Source organism: Argopecten irradians, chromosome 9 (genome assembly GCF_041381155.1).
Source record: "Argopecten irradians isolate NY chromosome 9, Ai_NY, whole genome shotgun sequence".
Classification (NCBI taxonomy): domain Eukaryota; kingdom Metazoa; phylum Mollusca; class Bivalvia; order Pectinida; family Pectinidae; genus Argopecten; species Argopecten irradians.
The window spans coordinates 13,569,156-13,589,262 of record NC_091142.1 but is presented as its reverse complement, the minus strand read 5'-3'; the positions used below and the strand labels follow the sequence as shown (position 1 = coordinate 13,589,262).

The following is a 20,107-nucleotide window of genomic DNA, read 5'->3' as shown; positions in this document are numbered from 1 at the left end:
ATTGTATTATGGCCACTGATGACTGCAAATATATATAAATAATGATGCCAGGAACATTCCTTAATTTTAAAGAAATCCTTAACTTAAAATTCCCCATAGGAAAGCATTACAAAAGTTTAGAAAACAATCTTAAGTTAAGGAGTTTTCCTTAAAATATGTTAAGTTTCCGTACAATGTACCCGTTTACCTACTTATGTATTTATTTATTTATTTATTTATTTATTTATTTATTTATTTATTTATTTGCAATGATTATCTTCTTGCTTTGCTCTGTGTAGTCCTTTAGCTTACGACAGCAACGTGCAATAACGGATAATGAAAATCATTTTAACAATCTTATTTCAATTTCCTTGAATGTCTTGATCAAATTTAGGAAGCAGATTGTTTACAATTTCGTTCATTAATATCTACTTTAGCGTTGGAACATATAGATGAAGATGTCTGTCAGCTAGGATGTGTTAGCGAAAGGATACTTTAAAGTCAAAATTACAACAAAAAGTGTAGTTTTTTTTGTTTTTATAAATAAATGCAAACTGTGAGTGTTATATCGAAACTGAACAAGAAATAAACGAAACATTTTATGTTTTGAGTTTAAAAGCATATATGAAGCCTACCAATAATTTAACAGTATCGATTTAAAGATGCCTTCAAATTCGAAAACAGCTTATTGTCATTCAACAAAAAATAATGAATAGTTCCTAATCATTATATTTTGCATATCAGATATGGACAGAAATTTAGATTGAAATGTAGAAAGCATGCAATTTTATTAAAAGATTGAATTTAAAACTCGTCTTTCTATTCTAGCAGCAATAAAGCGATGTTTTATTGTCCAAATTCGTATCAACTCATTTCAAAGAAGACACAAGACAAATGGGCAAGGGAATAAACGATTTCAACGACGAAGGCTTTGGAATTAAACGAAATTTAAAAAAAAATAGTATGTCTCATAATACATATGTAGATACAACTATTTGAAAAGCATTTGGTTAAATTCAATTCCATTATAAGTTAAAAATCCATTACATGCAGATGAGTAAATGTCTGATCTCTGCTATCTGGAATTGTCTCATTGGCGGGGGTGACAGCACGACAGAATCATGAGCTGATTCGACTATTTTATCGGGCTAACGATGTTGTCATTTTGTAGCGTTGTCTGGATGGGGTTTGGAGGGGATAGATTGGGGTTTGGTTGGGTTGGCAATGCGACAACAGGTAAAAGTGTCGGAATTAAAATTGACCCAGATTCGTGATGCAGTATACAATTGGTATAGTCTATGACGCAAATACCGCTTACTATTCCGAACCGCATGGATCTGTATTAGAGTAGTGTTTTCTCTCCGTAAAATTAAATTGATGCATAAATTTTAACATTTAAATGCCAAATAAACATATCTTATATCTTTTTAATAACACAGAAACAACTTTTAAAGCCTGGATAATAATTGATGAAAACCCCCCCCCCCCAAAAAAAAAAAAAAAAAACAAAAAAAAAAAAAACAAAAAAAAACAACAAAAAAACAAAAAAAAACTTAATGGTGAGTTATTCTTTTATACTCCAGGGGCTATTATCACATTTGTAATATCCATCCATGGAATATGACATAGCAAAACTGAAGGCTTCGTGTCCGACAACAGAGGAGACAGATAGTTTGGTCCTTTGAAGTACACCAAAAGAATCAAATGACGGTACATAGTGGCTGACGGTATCGCTTTGAAGTTTGGTGTCGCTCTCTAGATAATTTTTAAAGGAAGACTCTGCAGACCTGTGATTTGTCAGGTTTTTTTCTCCCGAAATGCCTTCAGTGTGCTGTAACATCATGTGGTAATTTATATTTTACAACTGTTTGACTGAAAATTTGAAAGGAAGATGACTTTATATTTTAGTTTGTTCCACTTAAACCAATATCTAAAGTACATCAATATTCCGAACGTGTCATCGAAAAGCAATTTTGCGAATCTAAAACGTCTATGTAACAAACTGTATATTCGCTATAAGTAAAATACAGTGTAATCTTCCAAAAGCGATCTACAATTTTTCACTTCAAATTTTACCGCAAATTGCATATAGTGTGACTTAAAGCACTTTGGATTTGAAATATGGTTCAGTTATATTTTATAATCGTTGTTTATTTCCATTTTGATCTAGAGAAATGGGGTTTTCAATATACGGAAATAACAGTGCGAGAGAAAAATGATCTGCGAGTAAAATTTGATTGAAGAGGTAGCGCAATGCTTCCACTGAGACCAGTGGGTCTTGTCTATACTTAAAGTATCAAAACTGTCAATGTGTCTAATGTAGCATTGATCATTTCAGTAAAAAAAATACAGAAAATATTCCAGTATCATCAATTTTGATAGTATGTAAGTCGCGAAAAAAAAATTACGGAATTGAAATAATATCGAAAAATTGTCCGCATTTAAAAGTCAAGTCACGAACATATTACTTTGCATTTTGTGCATGTGCTTGCTTAGTATATGGAACGGGGGTGTTACAAATTCCAATGTTTCAAGTTTTCGGGAATAAATTATCCAAATTTGATATTTGTAATCAGGTTTATTCGTGTTCCCTCTTTAATCATGTATGGAAACATTAGTATGTCTAATTATAAGTGTCGATACTGTAATGATTTTAAAATCAATTGTATTTATTGATTATTATTAGGGTGATGGGATTGGACTGGGTCGATCGGTCATCGGTGACCAGCTGGTGGTTCTGTCAGAGGTGGAGCATTCGGCTAGTGTTTGGAGGTCCCGGGTTCGAATCCCGATATGGTCGCTACATTTTCTCCTCTCTTGTTACAAAATTGGCGCTCAACACAAATACCCGGGGTCTCGTATATCGAGGAGGAATGTAGCGGGAATTGACAGGATCGATCATTAATATTCATATACAAATGTACCTGTGTTATATATCTAAATCTTTACCTAAGTCCATTGTTGATGATGCGTACTTGTAGAATTACTGGAGGCCTTGATAGCTAGGGGTATCTGTCAATACGAAGTTGCAGTCAATACGTTGATGAACAGTACGTGTACTAGTATGAGTTGTATATTAATGAAAATTGACTTGTCGATTCAGTAATTAATATTTCTACATATGACACTGTAGGCCCCCATTTGGTATCATTAATAATTCATCTAGATACTGATAACATTTATATATAATGTATATACCCTCTAGATCGTGCCCATGAGTCAACTATTTATCTATTATGGCCTGGTTGAGAGGGCACTATTGCCTCATAGTATTGTCGAGGGATGGAATAGTGCCCGAGCCGAAGGCGAGGGCACTATCCCATCATGAGACAATACTATGAGGCAATAGTGCCCTCTCAACCAGGCCATAATGGGTTTAGTACATCACCCTGACATGAGACCGTTTTCCATGTCATCGCAAACTTTGAGAAGCACGTCAAGCGATAGGCCTACCACCTCGCAACGCTATCTTCATTTCCACACCACGTTGTTTCATTAAAAGTACGACATATAAATTGTGTCAGAGATATGGGATTCTATAAAAACGGGATTCAGCTTCATGAAAATTAAAAGTAGATCAATATAGAACATTAGTGAACAGTCTTCTGTAGAAAAGCAAGATTTGCTTCCATCCCCGCACAAAACAGCCTGTCCGCCATCTTGACGTCTTGGTCGAAGCGCAACGTTATAATGACGTCATGTAATGGTGACGTCACAATACATTCATGTTCAATTTCGCGCCACTTCAATAGTGCCCGCTTGCCCGGGCACTATTGCAAATAGTTTCCATGTGTGTAGCCAATCAGAATCCAGTATTCTGTCACGTGATGTACTAAATATAATTTATTCATGTTTATGAGCATATATGGCAAATCAACTAATTGATAGTTATCAATCTATTGTTTACCTTAATATACATATAGAAACAATTAATTTAATAAAAATGCTAAGTGCTTTATCAATATTTCATTAATGCATATTTTTATTTACAAAATGATATAAGTTATTTAATTAAAAAAATATTTTATTGTTATCTGATAATTAAGGATATATAAGTGATACGTCCTTGCTGACAATTAATCAGAATGTATATGTACACGAGAAGAAAAATATACACTGATGTACATGTACATGTACATAAAATTAAAAATACACTTGCATATGAGTGTGAACATGTGATTGACATGTACATGTACATGTACATTGCAGCTACACATATGTATCAAACTACATTGTACATGTACTAGTTTACCTGTATACAGTTTAAATGTAGTCACGCATTCTTAGTTTTAACGTATACATGTAGGTACAAATGTAGTGCACTACTAGTGCACAAAGTGTAAAGGTTAGCTTACTGTTGGCCCTGCAGGCAGCGCGTTAGAATTGTACCTGCTGCCCCTATTGTATGATTGTAAAAAGCGACTAAATGTAGGATCTTTTCTTTTCTCTTCTTCCAAAATGACTTTATCTTTCCTAATGCCTCCCTTGGCACCGCCTCACTTTTGGCCTTGAGTTGAGCGTTCGCCTTTGTGAGGAAGGCTCTGCGTTGTGTCCCCTGGCCGAGACACACCAAAGTCTATAATAGTGGTAGATTCTGTTCCTGCTTATCGCTCAGCATACAGGGAGTGGGACGACTGGTTCGCCCGTTGTCAGTATATGATGTGACCGGGTGGCCATGGGATGTGTTGCTTGGTGTCTTCGGCGGCATGCTTCAGTGATATAGCACTATAAAAAGGGCAACAGTTCCACTATACAAGAAGACACAACATGAATATACCGCAGTCTCCCAAAACACACACCTCGCACTACATACACGCAACACGCTGCATACATTGGAGGCCGTCCTTACATGACCATAGCTGTTAATAGGACATTAATTAATCAAACAAAATAATAATATTCAACTGTACATGTAGTATTTGTTTGAAATACAACATAAGTATATTCGAATTATAGTCAATTTTGAAATTGTTGATTGTATTGATATATATGTATACATGTACAAAAAATTTATATCATAGAAATTAAATTGTCGACGTCATCCTCGATTATTACATAGGGTTATGATTATTACATGCATCACTGTCGTTATGTGGATATTACGACAGTGATAGTAACTCCTGGAATATCGGTGGTGATTTTTATGGCCTTACTTGTACATACAATTTATGCAATATGTACATGTAATATATGCATTCTATCATGCGGGCCTATTATTTTCTCATTTTCTATTTCTAAGCAGTTTACATATCCGGAGCCTCGGGTACCCATACAATGTACATTATCTATGGAAAGTAAGAAACAATTATATATATGTTTCCGATAATGTATACTAATTATATGATATAGAGTAAGTTTACGTGCCTAGATGCAGCAACAAGCACCCCTGTGCCTGTACACGTGACACATGTACATAGATTTGTGTAATAAGCCTGTTGCGTATATACAATGCATTATCTGGTCAGTCTAAGCCGATCTGCTGGACAACAGCATTGATTCAGTGTCCGTAGAGCTCGTCACAACATTATCAGGGCGCTTTGTTGACATTTTCACTTGCTAGCCCATGCAGTCACATGGCTTTGTTTACGTTGCTGTGAATATCACGTGACTTGTACGTCACCTCATTTCCGCATAGACCAAAGACATAAACACTGGCGACCTAGCAGTCTAGCAAACGATACTGGAGGAAGCATTTGGGATCAATATTCTGTTTAACAGTGAGTATTACATTTGAAATCTTAAAGATAAATATCCAGCGAGTTCATTTTGCCAGTTGTAGACAAGAGCAGACGTAAGTGTGTTGAGTTAACCGCGGAAAATTTCTGCCAACTGCTTTCTTTTTTCCCCAAGGAGGCCATATTTTCTGTGTATTGGCATTATAAGGCGCCTAAATGATAATGTCAGTTTTACCTATATCTCCACAATGATATCATAATAGATATTTAGAAATATGGTTTAATGAATGTTGTCGAAGTATTATTAGAAAAACGTGTAAATGTTATTTTCACCAATACCAGACGAGGGAATACACATCGAAATGTGTCTAACGGGACTAGGCCAGGATTTCTTTGTTTTGATCTCGTAAACATGTGGCAATGTGAACAAAGGATAGCACGTAATCCATTCTACTGAGACCTATGCCAGTTAGACAAAGGACCAGCACGTGTTTGTCACACTTTTAAGTCCACACGATACATTTGATTGTCTGACTTGATGCTGATGCTGAGATACATGTAACCTAGAAACAGGATGCAGATTTTAGAAAAAATATTGAAAATATTGATTTTCATACTTTCCTCCATATTTCATAGATGAAGGTTCTTTGTTCCTTTGATGTTCCTGTTTCAAACTATATGCATGTATTTCAACAAAAGATTTTAAGGCAGTAGCAACAAGTTCATTGTTAATTGTACAAAATTGATAGCATTCGTGAATAACAAGGTCAGGCTACATTGTATATATAGGGAGCACATGTTTTTCACAAAGGAGGAAAAAAAATGTCTAGCTTTGTAGGTCTAATGAACGGGTAAATAATTCCTCAAACATTTTATCATACTTATTAATTTCATGTTTCACACTATACTTATTAAGATGAAGTCTTATTTGACATGGTCAGTTTGAAATTAATGGCATCTGCAGTACTGAGCAAACTATCACTAATTGGAACTTCTGCATTGACTTTATAATACATGTACAATGTGCTGGATAAATATTGCTTTGTTAGAATATAGGTCTAGCTGCACATGTACGAATATGTCATTAATGCGAATCAAAAAAGTTTTGCTTGAAATGAAAATGCTTGCATTCATGAATGCACAAGGAAATACATATTTGTAGTCAATGTATATTTGGTTGAATACTTCTATATGTACATTTCAAATACATATGTCTAAGCTAACTTTTGATGGACTGCGAAAAACGAGATTAAAAGCCACACTATACGTAACTATCAACCAAATTTCAAGTTAAATTAGACTCCGATATCATTAGTATTTGTAGATGTAGTTGAAATTAAGATATATTAAAGAACATTTTTCATGTTCTTTTGATAACTTTGGAACAGCAGTTGTTAAAAATCGATACATGTAAATTCATGCCTTTATTTTAATTTGGTCGCCATAGAAGTTAAGATTATTACCGAACAGAAGTCGGAAAATTCATGACCCGTTTTCGGAAGAGTTCGGACAGACGTTACATAGTTACAGTAGTTACATGACGTTCTCGGCAACGTTACAATATCGGCTAACTTCGGCTTGTTTGACTAAGTGGGACCCACCTAGTGATGTTTAATATTTATTTGATTTTTATCAAAATATTCCGAATCATAATCGCTCATCTTGACTTCGATTTAGTCCTGTCTCTGCATGATTTACAACAGGACTTTATTTTAAAATTCTTCTAAATCAATAAACAAATAAGAAAGATACGGATATTGGGCCTTAAAGTAGAATTAATTAATATTTTTTTGTTTTTAGCTGGTAAAAGGTTAAGAATGAAGTTTTCTGGAATTAATTGACAAAAAGTTTGAAGACATTGGTTATAAATATCTGAGCCATGTTCAGAACCAGCAGCTCAGAGTTTGGCCCCGACTTGTAGTATTGATGCATGGAGATTCAGGCTAGTCTGACTAAATTGATCTCAACCATATATGGAGACCTGCTCTATCAGATCTGTGTGGATGATTGATAAGGTGTGTGTATATGTCATCTGGTTGTAAATTAGGCCAAGGGGGTTCCCCTTCCCTGGTAGAGATTGCAGTGTGTATCTCATGTATGTATGTAAAATGTCTGCTTGATCATGATGTATGATTCTATTTTTGTCTGCGAATATAGGTGAATGTCTAAAATTTACATCTTTATTATTATGTAATCAGATTTAACGAAGTACTGAACATGTTTTAAATATTTATGAAGTACATTATATAATACTATTGAAATTTTACAAAAAAAAAATAATAAAAAATAAAAATGGATTTTGTATTTAAGTGGGACGGAAATGTGGCTAAATGTGACTTTTAAAGTTGGTGATAAAATGTGCTTTACTCTTGTCAACAAATTCACAATCTTTATTTTATTTTATTGCAGTTGGAAATTGATTCTTTGAAATCATATCAATTTAAATACATGTATACATTAATTTTAAGTGAACCTTTTACTGATAATGTAACATCATATGACAGAAAACTTTACTAAAGTAAGTTCTATATGTGGTATATTTTAGTAAAGAACAGATGTATTTTAAATCAATACTAGGGCAGGTTGGCACAAGTATACTAGATGCGACAGAACATGTTTTCCTTGTCATATTGGAACTTTTCAAATGAGTAGATTGGATTTTCAATTAACAGACAAAAAAGTGGATTTAAAGTCTTGATTGAAAAACTGGGCAAGTTTTCAAAATAAAATTATAATGAAATGAGGCCACAAGTTCTGACTAAAAAAATGAAAACTTTATTCCAAATACGGTATACACTGACTTATACTATGTCTTTAGAATTTAGAAAATGTGATTTTGGGGAAATTTAATCTTAATGGAACTCGCAAACGACGTTTGTCTGGAAAAGGTTAGCAAATTTACAGCGATATAGGAAGATCGTGAGTGACTCTGGTTTAGATTCTGATCTGAAGTTGTTGCCAGACTTGGCAGGATAACTAAAAGGAATTGATTTTGAAGGATATGGCTCTTGTACCAACTATCTTTGTCCAGCAACAAGTGATTATATTGTATACAATACTTAATATTTCTTCACGATATGAATGTTACCTATAGATATGTGGATAATTCTAGACTGTTCATGTCAAAAAACATAACTTAATTTGGCTTGATAAATCTTGTGTGGGACATGTCTGTTTCGAAGTTTCAAACTAATGGGAGATAATCTAGTTTAATCTAGTTTAAGAATTCTGCTGAAAAAATCTTAAAAAAATAAATGACTTCTGGTCTGGTGGCCAGTCTCTGATAATGCATAAAGTACATGAATCATATATTATTTATTAGAGTACATAACTTGCCACATATAACACATTTAATTATTTATAAAAGATAACAGATGCTTAGGACAATTTTTTATAAGGACACGGTTCAGTGGTTGCAGACAGGTAGTAGTTTTCATAGAGCATTGATATATAGGTGTGCATGTGTGTTTATATATATCTATCTAGTTAGGGGTCACATAGCCCGAGAGACTCTGGCCCTGACACCAGACTTAGTATTAGTGTCTGGTTTAGGGCCAGAGCGCAGTAAACCTAATAAGCCGACACCGTTTGGTATCTATCTCTGATGTAGGGGCACTCCACGGAGTTTGACGGAAGAAAAAGAAAAGGAGAATGCAGAGGTAAATTTGTGGATAATTATGGTAAAATATTAGATTCATGGTTGAAACAAGCTTTTTGTAAAGGGGCACTGTTTCTGTACATCTGAGGCAGGGAAAAGAAGGATGGGATGTATTTGTGGATAGCTACTGTAAACTGTCACCACTAATTGTACATCTGGGATAGGGAAGAATAGGGTGGGGTGTATTTGTGGATAGCTACGGTAAAGTATTAAAGGTTACATATAAGATCACTACTATCTGTACACCGGGATAGGGTAGGATATTTGTGGATAGCTACGGTAAAGTATTAAAGGTTACATATAAGATCACTGCTATCTGTACATCTGGGATAGGATGGGATGTATTTGTGGATAGCTACGGTAAAGTATTACAAGTTAAATATAAGATGATGCTATCTGTACATGTGGGATAATGAGGAATAGGGTGGGGTGTATTTGTGGATAGCTACGGTAAATTGTTGGAGGTGGTTGGAGTCAGATAGTTGTTAGTGGGCATCCTATCTGTACATACACTGATTTCGGTGATTGATTTTCAGGCTACATAATTAGCTACAGCAGAACAAGAGATAAACCGCGTTCCTCTTAGTTACCTGTGGGAATGCATTTAGGGAGTAATTACAGGTTAGAGAACCGTGGAGAGAGTGTTTCCTCATAGAAGTTGTATTAAAGGATATTTCCGACTTTCCCCGACTCCACCATGGCCCTGCCTTTGTTATATTCAGGTGTCCCAGTGTATCGATCAGCTACATATTGAGTACGCCTGTATCCAGGTACGGATCTGTAGACATAGACTGGAGAAAGTCTGGCTTGATATGCACCGTAGTTCCCCCTAGAGCTAATTTACTTCTGATTTATCTGTCAGATGAAGCACTTAGGTTAAAGGTTGATGATCATTAATGTTTAAGCTATAGATTTATGTTTAAGCTATAGATTTGATCCTAAAGACAATCTCTAATTTCAGATTTTGTTAAAAAAGATCATTAAGCGGTATCCTAAAAAAGTGGTCTTAAAAAGCAGGTGGTCTCTATATGTACAGAGGTGATTGCTATGGCAGGTTTGACTGTATCTTTTATAATCAGATAAATATAATGATTGTTGCTGTATGTTATGCGCGATATCTTAACAAAAGAGAAATGTAAATGAATGCTCAGTTTTGCTGGAGAAAGAAACACTACAGTTATGTATGTCATACTCTGATGGACTACCTGACCGGTAGTTCCTCCTTACATAACAACTTATTGATCAATGTGAAAAAGCTGCTAAATATAGCAACACTGGTAGGTGAAAAAGGAATTAGATATACAGCAAATCCTTGTAACCAAGTTGCCATCTGTCATAAAGCTGGCAGGGGTCAGTAAGGGGATTTGAGGGCAGTGAAACATCAAGGGGCTAGTGGCTTAGGGAGGAGGTAGCAGAGGTGTACAGGGATTAGTGGGATCCTGATGTACAGGGATTTAAGGGTCAGTAGCTCATGGTTGGGGATGGAGGGGTATAGGGGTAAGTTTAAACGCTGAGGAGGGGGATAAAGGGATACAGCAGTCTTGTCTGAGGGGTAGGGATGGAGGGGAAGTCTGGTCTGAGGGGTAGGGATTGAGGGGAAGTCTGGTCTGAGGGGTAGGGATGGAGGGAAGTCTGGTCTGAGGGGTAGGGATGGAGGGAAGTCTGGCAGTATGGGGATCTGGGGGGGGGGGATGGAGGGGAAGTCTGGTCTGAGGGGTAGGGATGGGGGAAGTCTGGTCTAGGGGGGATGGAGGGAGTCTGGTGTTGAGGAGTCTGGTCTGAGTGGATGAGGGGAGTGGTCTAGGTGGGTGGAGGGAGTCTGGTCTGAGGGGTGGGGGTGGAGGGGAGTTAGGTCTGAGGGGTAGGGATGGAGGGGAAGTCTGGTCTGAGGGGTAGGGATTGAGAGGAAGTCTGGTCTAAGTGATGGGGTGGAGGGGTAGTCTGGTCTGAGGGGTGGGGATAGAGGGGCAGTCTGGTCTGAGGGGTGGGGATAGAGGGGCAGTCTGGTCTGAGGGGGCAGGGGTGTGGATTTACAGGAACAGTAACTTTAGGGAAAGAGGCTGATAAAAGGTTTAGTAATGCTGAGGTCAGTCAAAGAGGTACAGGTCAGTTCTCTATGGACAGAGGAATATATACCATCTAAATAACAATCATTACACTGTATATTGTGGTCTGTGGCAAGAGGATATAATGATGGGATAATCTACTTTATATAGGGGCACCATGCCAGGCCTTCCTTGTGTGATGGGGACAGAAATCTGCTAATTAGGTGTATTACCTTAACAGATGGCCAGAGTAGTGGTCAAACCTCATGGTCAAACCAAGGTCAAATCTCTAGGTCAAACATAAATCAATGCTACACTTATACCATGTATATAATTAGATTGTAGTGAGGCAGGTTTGTAATTTGTTGGTTACTTTGTAAGTATTACTGTATAATGTCCCAATGGAGTTTCAAGGTGGATGGTGCCTGATCTTATTGTAGATACATTTGGGCTATTCTAGTTCAAAGACTGGAACAGTCCATTATAAAGTTTCAGGGGTAAACAGTTAATTTGAATGGCATCTCTGTATGCAGCAAGAAGACAAATTAACATACTGCAGCCTCCAAAAAATGCTCACATACAGTTTCTGGCTTGCATGCAAAGAATTCCCCTTTCATTACTAAAGCCTTTGGTGCAGTTCAGACCAGGTATCAAGTATAGATGTCCAGGAATCGGAGCTTTTCATTGGCAATATAAGGTATTTTTAGATCACAGGTAATAGCAGAAATGTCAATTAAATGCAGTTTGGTCTTAGTAAAAGTTCAACCAGAGTCCTATTTTGTAGAATCTAATTAGGCTTTAATTGACAATGGGGCTATATTTAGTTCTACAGCTTGTAATTGGACGAAGGCCAAATCGTTTCCCTTCTCCATCACAATGGGTCTTTCATTAATCAACAACTTTAAAGCAACATAAAGTATGTACTAAAACAAATTCATATTAAAATGTAAAATTACTTGGTAGTATTTTGGCTCTTGAGATTGTTAATGGTATATCTATAGTGCTTTGACATAACTAAAGTGTATATCAAACTGCAATCAATTGCAATATTATTGTAACCATGCAACAATCTATACCAAGGATTAACTTTTTTTCCCCTGAAGACACATTTATACTCTTCGAAATCAAAGACTAGACCAGTCCATTATGAAATTTCAGGGATGAATATCTGTTAAGTAAAAGTGCATAATAGGAATATCTTAATTTTTGCTATATTGATCCCGGAGATGTCACCTTTTCGCTATATATAGTAGGATGTGTAGTGATCTTCGATCAGCAAAGCTGATTTTCAGATTTTCGAAGCTATATATAGGCGAAGATGCTCTAGACTAGATCAAATTAATGGGCTATTTATATGACGGGGCTATTTTGGGTCAACAACATCCACTTGCTATGAGTTAATGACACTTTGGCCAGTGGGTGTAGAATTGGAGGAGCTTGACCTTTAATTATTTATGCTGGTCAGTGGTCCCAGTTTTCGTTGGTCAGAGAGTAATGACCTTAAATGACAATCTAGGACTTCTATGGCTTTAGGACATAGAAAGCAGTCTGTCTATAATTAGCACGGTAGTGTATAAAGAGTTTCTCTCCATAAATGTTAATGTACCTGAAAGCTTATGGTAATTTATACAGTGAAACCTGTCTATGGAGACCACCCGAGTGACCAAGAAAAAGTGGTCTGTATAGCCAGGAATTCTTTATACACAGGTCAAAATTGTATTGAATTTGGGACCCTTTGAGAGTGGTCTTACTAAGCAGGTAGTCTTTATACAGAGGTGAATGCTATGGCTTTTCAGAGCTTAATATCGTCCTGATCAAAGACAAGTTGTCTGAGGACTGCAATTTCAAGATCAAGTCTTTTGGAACATTTAGTTCTGCTGAACTGGTATACATGACCTGCAGCTTGAGATTCTAATATACTCTGTTCGTTGGTCCTTCTCAATGATGTCTTTCATTTACTCTAAGTAAGTTGTGTATTGGAACCAGAAAACATTATGAATGTTTTTGTTCCCGATTGCGGTGCTTGAGATTTCCCTGCGATGTTTGAGATTCCTGGGCATTTCCAGTTGTCTCAATGATCTTTCTCAATGGTGTCTGATCATTTATCTGACAGCAGAAATACATGTATGTATGTATATATATGTATGTATTTAATGAGGATGGATCTTAACGACTATGAAATGCTACATAAACTATGTATATAAACATGGACACATTGCAGGTGGCTCCAGCTGATCCTCACTCTGTTGTGTACATAAACACTGTTTATTAGTGACCTAGAAACGCTAGAGGTCATGGGCTAGAGGTCACAGGTTGCTGCTCTGAAGGTCAGAGTTTACTGCTCATGTGTAAACATTATAGTGAATATCTCTCATATCTCTTGGCTCAGATGTTGAGCTCTTCTGCAAAAGATACATCATTTCTGATTGGTTAAGCAGAGTTATGAGCATGGAATTGTTTTCTGAAAGTCTAATTTGTTTTTTGTCATGTTCACTAATTAACGAGTTTGTCTTGAGAACCTCAGTACTTTGTATTCATACGTCATATATGTGTATTCATTTTGAAGCCTACAGGGTATACTGCACCATTTAAAGTATTATTCATATAAGATGAATTTCAGAACGGGATTGTCAGTTTTGGTCTAAGATTGTCACCGATCGATAATAATTCAAATTTATAAGTGTGTTTCCTCCATATATAATTGCAATGTGCTGCCATCTGCCTCTGCCTCACTCTCTAACTTCCTGCCACTCACAGGTTTCATTAAATTTTACATAACGCTGACGCTGAGGCAATTTAAGTATGAACTGCAAGTGGAATATATTAGATTTAATTAAAGCGGCTCCGATTGTTTTTGAAGACATAGTTCTGATCATTGTTCCTAAGAATATCTACAGAGCTATACATCTTGTTCATTCAGCTGCATTTCATATGTCAAAAGGATTAAAGTAAATGTTATACATTTCCATAGTTCTGCATATAGATAAAGAAAAAAAAGTGTTAAGGTTATTTTAAGAAGAGTATAAAAGACAACATGCAGTTGACAGTGAAATTTACTTAATTTGGCTCAAGGAAGAATATTGATGATTCTGATCAGCTCTTTAGTGAGAATGCAATAGAACAGAGCATCAAAATCGGTTTCTAGAGATCGATGGTTGTTGTTTAGTCATTACCTGGCTATGAGTGGCCCATACTAAATCTGATTAGGATTATTTTTGGATACATTTGGAAATGGGGTGTGTGGAGGTTGGATGGGGGGGGGGGAGGGGTGCCTGGGGAGGGGTGCCTGTATTCTTAATTATATGGTATCAGTCACTCAGCTGGTGGAGCAATTTTGGTTCATTGACTTTCATGCCTGAGAGACCAGGTTTGATTCCTGGTCACAGCATTTGCCAAAAATGTGTATATCTCTCTGTTCTTTTACACATTATAAATGTAACAGGACTTGTACCCGGATCTCAAAACTCTATAACCTGATGCTCTACAGATTGAGCTACCTGGTCGCAGATTGATCGATGATCTACCCAGTCCAGACTCGCTACAATGATTTGAATGATAAAATAATATTATAATGTAGCATACATATGGGAAATAACATATTAATTGTCCTTGGTTCTAGTGTCAAGTGTCCGTGACCTCCGATAAAGGAGTTGTTTGTGTTAATACTGTAGTGTTTGTTGACAGTTTCAGATTATATATGTATACACACAGTAGAGGCGTTCAGAGGTCACGGCATGATTAACATTAAAATAAATCAGCTGAGCAACAGCTGGAATCTACTTATCATGGATTTAAATGTCTTTGTTTGTTAAAGAGCTTATTAGTAGATATCATACAGAATGGTTAGATAAACGGTAGTGGAGGCGATTTGCACCACAAAGGAAGTGGTATCAAACAATCGCAGATTAGCATAGGTAGACAAAGGGTAAACAATTGGCTTTCAGATAGAAACTGTAATCTGCATGGACTATTTATATACAGGATTGACCTTTGACCCCAGCCAACTATCAAACAATACACAAATTATTGTATAATGATCAGATATACACACATTGTTTGTCCATGTTTATAATTATATGTACAAGGGCCCTTAGTTCCTGATATAAGACGGCTATTGTATTAATTGGTGTACATACTTACATTGTTAGTCTGCGGAATAATTTTTGTCTATGGTAAACAAATGCTAGACTTCATAGTTTGGCAAGTTATCAATTGATAAAGTATTGCAAATATGGACAAAATCATATCTTTATAATGTAAAGTCTTCTGGAATTGTATGGTAAAGAGCACAATAATCTTGCGAGTACTAGAAGGATCATGTGTATGTAACAGGAGAGGAGAAAATGTAGCAGCCAGACTGGGGCTCGAACCTGGAACCTTCGAACACTAGCGGAACGCTTTACTGATCAAGCTATCTTGTCACAGATAATCAACTCAGTCCAGTCCACTCTAGCTACATGGTACATGTGTTTTAATGGTCAATAAGATTTAAATGTTTATGATGAAAGAAAAAACAATAGTGGAGCGGAATTGCAAGTAAAACTTTAATTAGATTGAAGAAAAAGTTACAACAGCACTGATTGGTTCAATGCTCACATTTCTCAAGTACCAAGTGATGTATAATGTAATTTGCAGACATCAAAAATCTAATCTGATGATATTTAATGTACTGGGGCAGTTGCTATATATATTAACCAAAGGATTGAAATATTGCTGTTTCAGATCCTATCACGGTAGTTTACATATGTGTATAATGCGAGATTTATGACAATTGTTTATAGTTGTGTGATAAGGTTGAACAGGATATGTACACAGTACTTGTCATCTGTACTTGATAACATGTTGTTTAACATTCCTTAATCAATTAAATAATTTGCTGATTAATCAATTCATCTTGTATGACTTATTGACTATGATTTCTTATGATTCATAAAGGTCATTAACTGGATAAAGAAAAATATCACTGGTCATTCTATGATTGAGATGTTGTACAGATCTTGCCCATGTTGTAGCAAGGAATACATTAGACATTTTGATTTAGATTTTACCCATACGTGGAATTAAATTTTCATGTTAGAATACATGTTCCTATTTTAATGACTGCAAATAATTGAAAAAAATTGTAGTCTTTCAATACTTATCTCTCTCAGCACTTGAACACAGATGCAGACTTTAACGAGATATGTCAGCATGCTAGAATGAAGTCCTGATAACATAAACATAACATCATTCGTTATTATCGAAGATTCACTACAAATTAATGGAGCTGTATATACCAACAGATGGCATTTCACGTTAAGGGGAGATAATCACGATTTAAAATCCGATGAATTATTTATTTAACAAAGCATTGGATTTTAGACATTAGAATATCGAACTTAAAAGGGAAATCTGTACGAAAGGCAGATGGCATTTCACATTAAGGGGAGATAATTATAATCGGGTATTATAGTTCATATGAATTTTTTATGAAAGCATTGAATTTGATGGCCAGTGGAATATCTAACTAAAGATGAAAATTTATTCAACAAATGGAAAATATACAATCAAGGCTATTCAAATGTCAATAGATTCTGAAGTCATTGTTCTATGAATGAAAGTATTCAAATATGTCTGTATTAAGTAAGAATCCAAATAGGGGCTGAATTGCATTACTTTAATTTCAGACTGACAATCTTTTGTGATAAAACTTAATTTATTGATAATCATTTAATTCAGTCATTTATTTAAATTTCAATGAGCTCTATTAATAGGAAGTTACTCTGAATAAAGAAACCGTACATGTTAATTCACTATGTATTGTATAATATTAACCATAGCTACACCAATGTTGTATACATGTACATTAAAATATTGTACCATATTCACTGTAATTAGCCCTTATTATTAACCAAAATGTAAGTTGTCAGCGAAAAAAGACAGCCATATTTTAAATCTTTCTGTACTCATGGTGTATATCTGTTACAGTATACATACATATGCCTTTTATCCTTTGATACGTATTCTTATGTCGTGATTCACATGTAAAAGACTCGCAAGTTAATGTAATATGAGATACAATGCTGATGTTAGAGGCATCATATGTTGTACAACATTGTTAAAGCTGTGGGATGGGGAGTTTATACAACTTCAACTCTTCTCCAGAAAAGGGGAGGGGCACTTCTATGGCGAATACGGTATAAGTAATATAGTCTGGGGTGCAAAAAGGTTCTAATATTGCTCCACATCCTAAAGTAATGGTGACACAATCTACAGCAGCTGGGAATACAACATGTTGATAAACTGTCACTGTTACTCTCATAAGGGAAAAATCAATTTAGTCAAGTTACCATGAAAACCGATGTGGCATCAAGAGTTGCTATGATGTAACAGTTTTAGATAAAATAATGTGTTGTCGTTGGTATACATTTACTATGGTTTCTCTCAGTAAAACTAGCTTTTCCTGTATAGTGATTTTTGTCATCCATGCACCCCTGAAATTTTACTGTGAACTCTTCCGGTCAGAAGAGTCTAAATGTATTTTTAGGGGTTTTAAGGGGTAAATTAGTGTTTTAATTAATGTATCTAATTGGTTCGGTGATCTAGAAGCCATAAAGGACTGAACTTCACTTGCATAAATTGCGTTGATGTCATCTTTCATCTTTCCTCTTTTGCCGGAAGTAGATCTTTGCAAGCAATGTCATAGTTGGTGTATAATGGTGATGTAATATATATTATACACATTACATACTTTGATCTCTCAGTAGACAAGGTCTTCTGTCTCTGGTGACGACTAAGCAAAATGGAGATATACTAACGACTGTCGTTGTCTGGGATTTAATGATGGAAGTGGCTATTATATTGACTAATAATTAGGATATCTCTCATGGTGGATCTTCTTATTCACCCCTGAAGGGTCATTATGGACTGATCTGGTCTTTGATTTTGAAGAGCCAAATGTGTGTTTAGGGGTGAATATTAAACGCCATATCGCTGTTCAAGGTCTGTAACAATATGATGGTAATTTGTGTCGATAACAGCAATGACAGTGTAAAAAGGGGTTACAGGGACCGGGTGGTTAAAGTGTTTTGAAATATTACTACTTAGCACGCTACCACTTGTCTGCAAGTTTGAAACCCACCATAGTCAGTTGCCAGGTACTGACCATATACATGTGTAGGGTGGTGGTTTTTCTATGGTTTCTCCGAACTTTTTCCAACCTTCTAAACCTGGTACATCCCTAAATGATTCTGGCTGTTATTGCAATTTCCCATGCTGGAGTTGAGCTTGCATTCCAGATTCATGGAAGGCTTAAACTGGAAGCTATCCTGAAATGGATTTTAAGCAAACTTTATTTATTTCATGATGATTTTGAAGCAAAATTTTGAGAATTATCTATGATTGCTGGCCCCATTAATGATGTGAAATGACCTTTGAAATGACCTTTACTCTGTAAATGGGACTTCCACCAATAAAAAAACCGATTGTTACCATTGTATTCATCCAAGGTATACACAGGTATTGTACAATCTTGATGACTTAAGTGATGAAGTACACCTTCCAATATGGCTCTCCTATCATTGTGAAGCCATGCATACAGCAGCATAATATCTCATTCTTCTTTTGCTTATATCACACAAGGTTGTAGACTATGAATAATTTACACACATACCTATATACAGTAAAGTACTTACTACTGTACCCATGGGGTACCGCCTCACACAATATTGTCAGGTAAAATACTCTCACATTTAGTTGCACCTGATAAACTGTAGTGGATATGGAGGCTAATTGGTACATTTATAAGCTCTATACATGACCTTTATGATATACAATACAGTGAAAAAATTAGCAATTACACACACTTGTAGTTGTAGTGTCATATAGTCAAGACCAAAGTCAAGCAATTATCTTATTGATTCAAAATGAAAGTTTTATGTTGTTAATTGGTGCTCTTAACTGTAAGCACTTCTTAGTTGTTTAGATAGGATAGAGGAATTAATTTTATATTTGTTTTGTTAGATTTAAGTATTGGCTTGAATAAGCAAATTATCTCCCCTTGTAATTGTCTCTCCTTGTAATTATCTCCCCTTATAATTTTCTTTCTTATTGTTTTCAGTAAAACTTATAGAAACACTAATAGCCTTCAGCTTTTAAAATTAAAATACTAATATTATGAAAAGTGAAAAATAAGAAAAATGTTCACTCCATACTGGATATGATAGCTGTAAACAAGAATTGAGTTTGAGTTGTAACAGAAGAGAAAAACACATAGCCCTTGGGTCAGACAAGGGTTGAACCTATGACTTCTGAACACTAGACAATTATGCACTACTGTTTGAGCTATACCGGTCAGCCATGTCTGCTGTGTGCATCAACACTTTCTGTTAGATCAGTGATGCCAGATATATAAATCTTAACTAAAACATGATGATGAATACAAGGCATGATGTAAGCTATTATATAAAAGACTTCTTTTCATCATAAATCTGTCAAGGAGTAATTAAATCATTAAATAACTGTATGTGACTCATTGATTTAGATACACAGACGCCTACGGTACTGTCATCACTAGAATTTGTTTGGGGAGTTAATTTATGGTGTAAGGATCATCTTTAGAGCCAGATGGTATTTAACCACAGGCCACATTGTGTTGAAACGGATCATTTTAGAATTTAAGAAGTTTTAATAAGCATGAGGTCTTTATACAGAGGTAGTCCCTATGGCAGGTTTGACTGTGTATATAGTTACATTGAATTCTATAAGCTGAT

At 35.7% G+C, this 20,107-nt stretch overlaps 1 protein-coding gene across 1 annotated transcript in view; it reads left to right on the top strand.

Moving 5' to 3' along the window:
• Window positions 1-5,558: 5,558 nt before the first annotated feature.
• Window positions 5,559-20,107, top strand: part of LOC138331540 (protein yippee-like 1) — a 40,595-nt gene continuing 26,046 nt past the window's right edge. The window contains exon 1 of the mRNA XM_069279231.1: window positions 5,559-5,696. The gene's annotated coding sequence lies outside the window, so the exon portion shown is untranslated. The remainder of the gene's footprint in view (window positions 5,697-20,107) is intronic.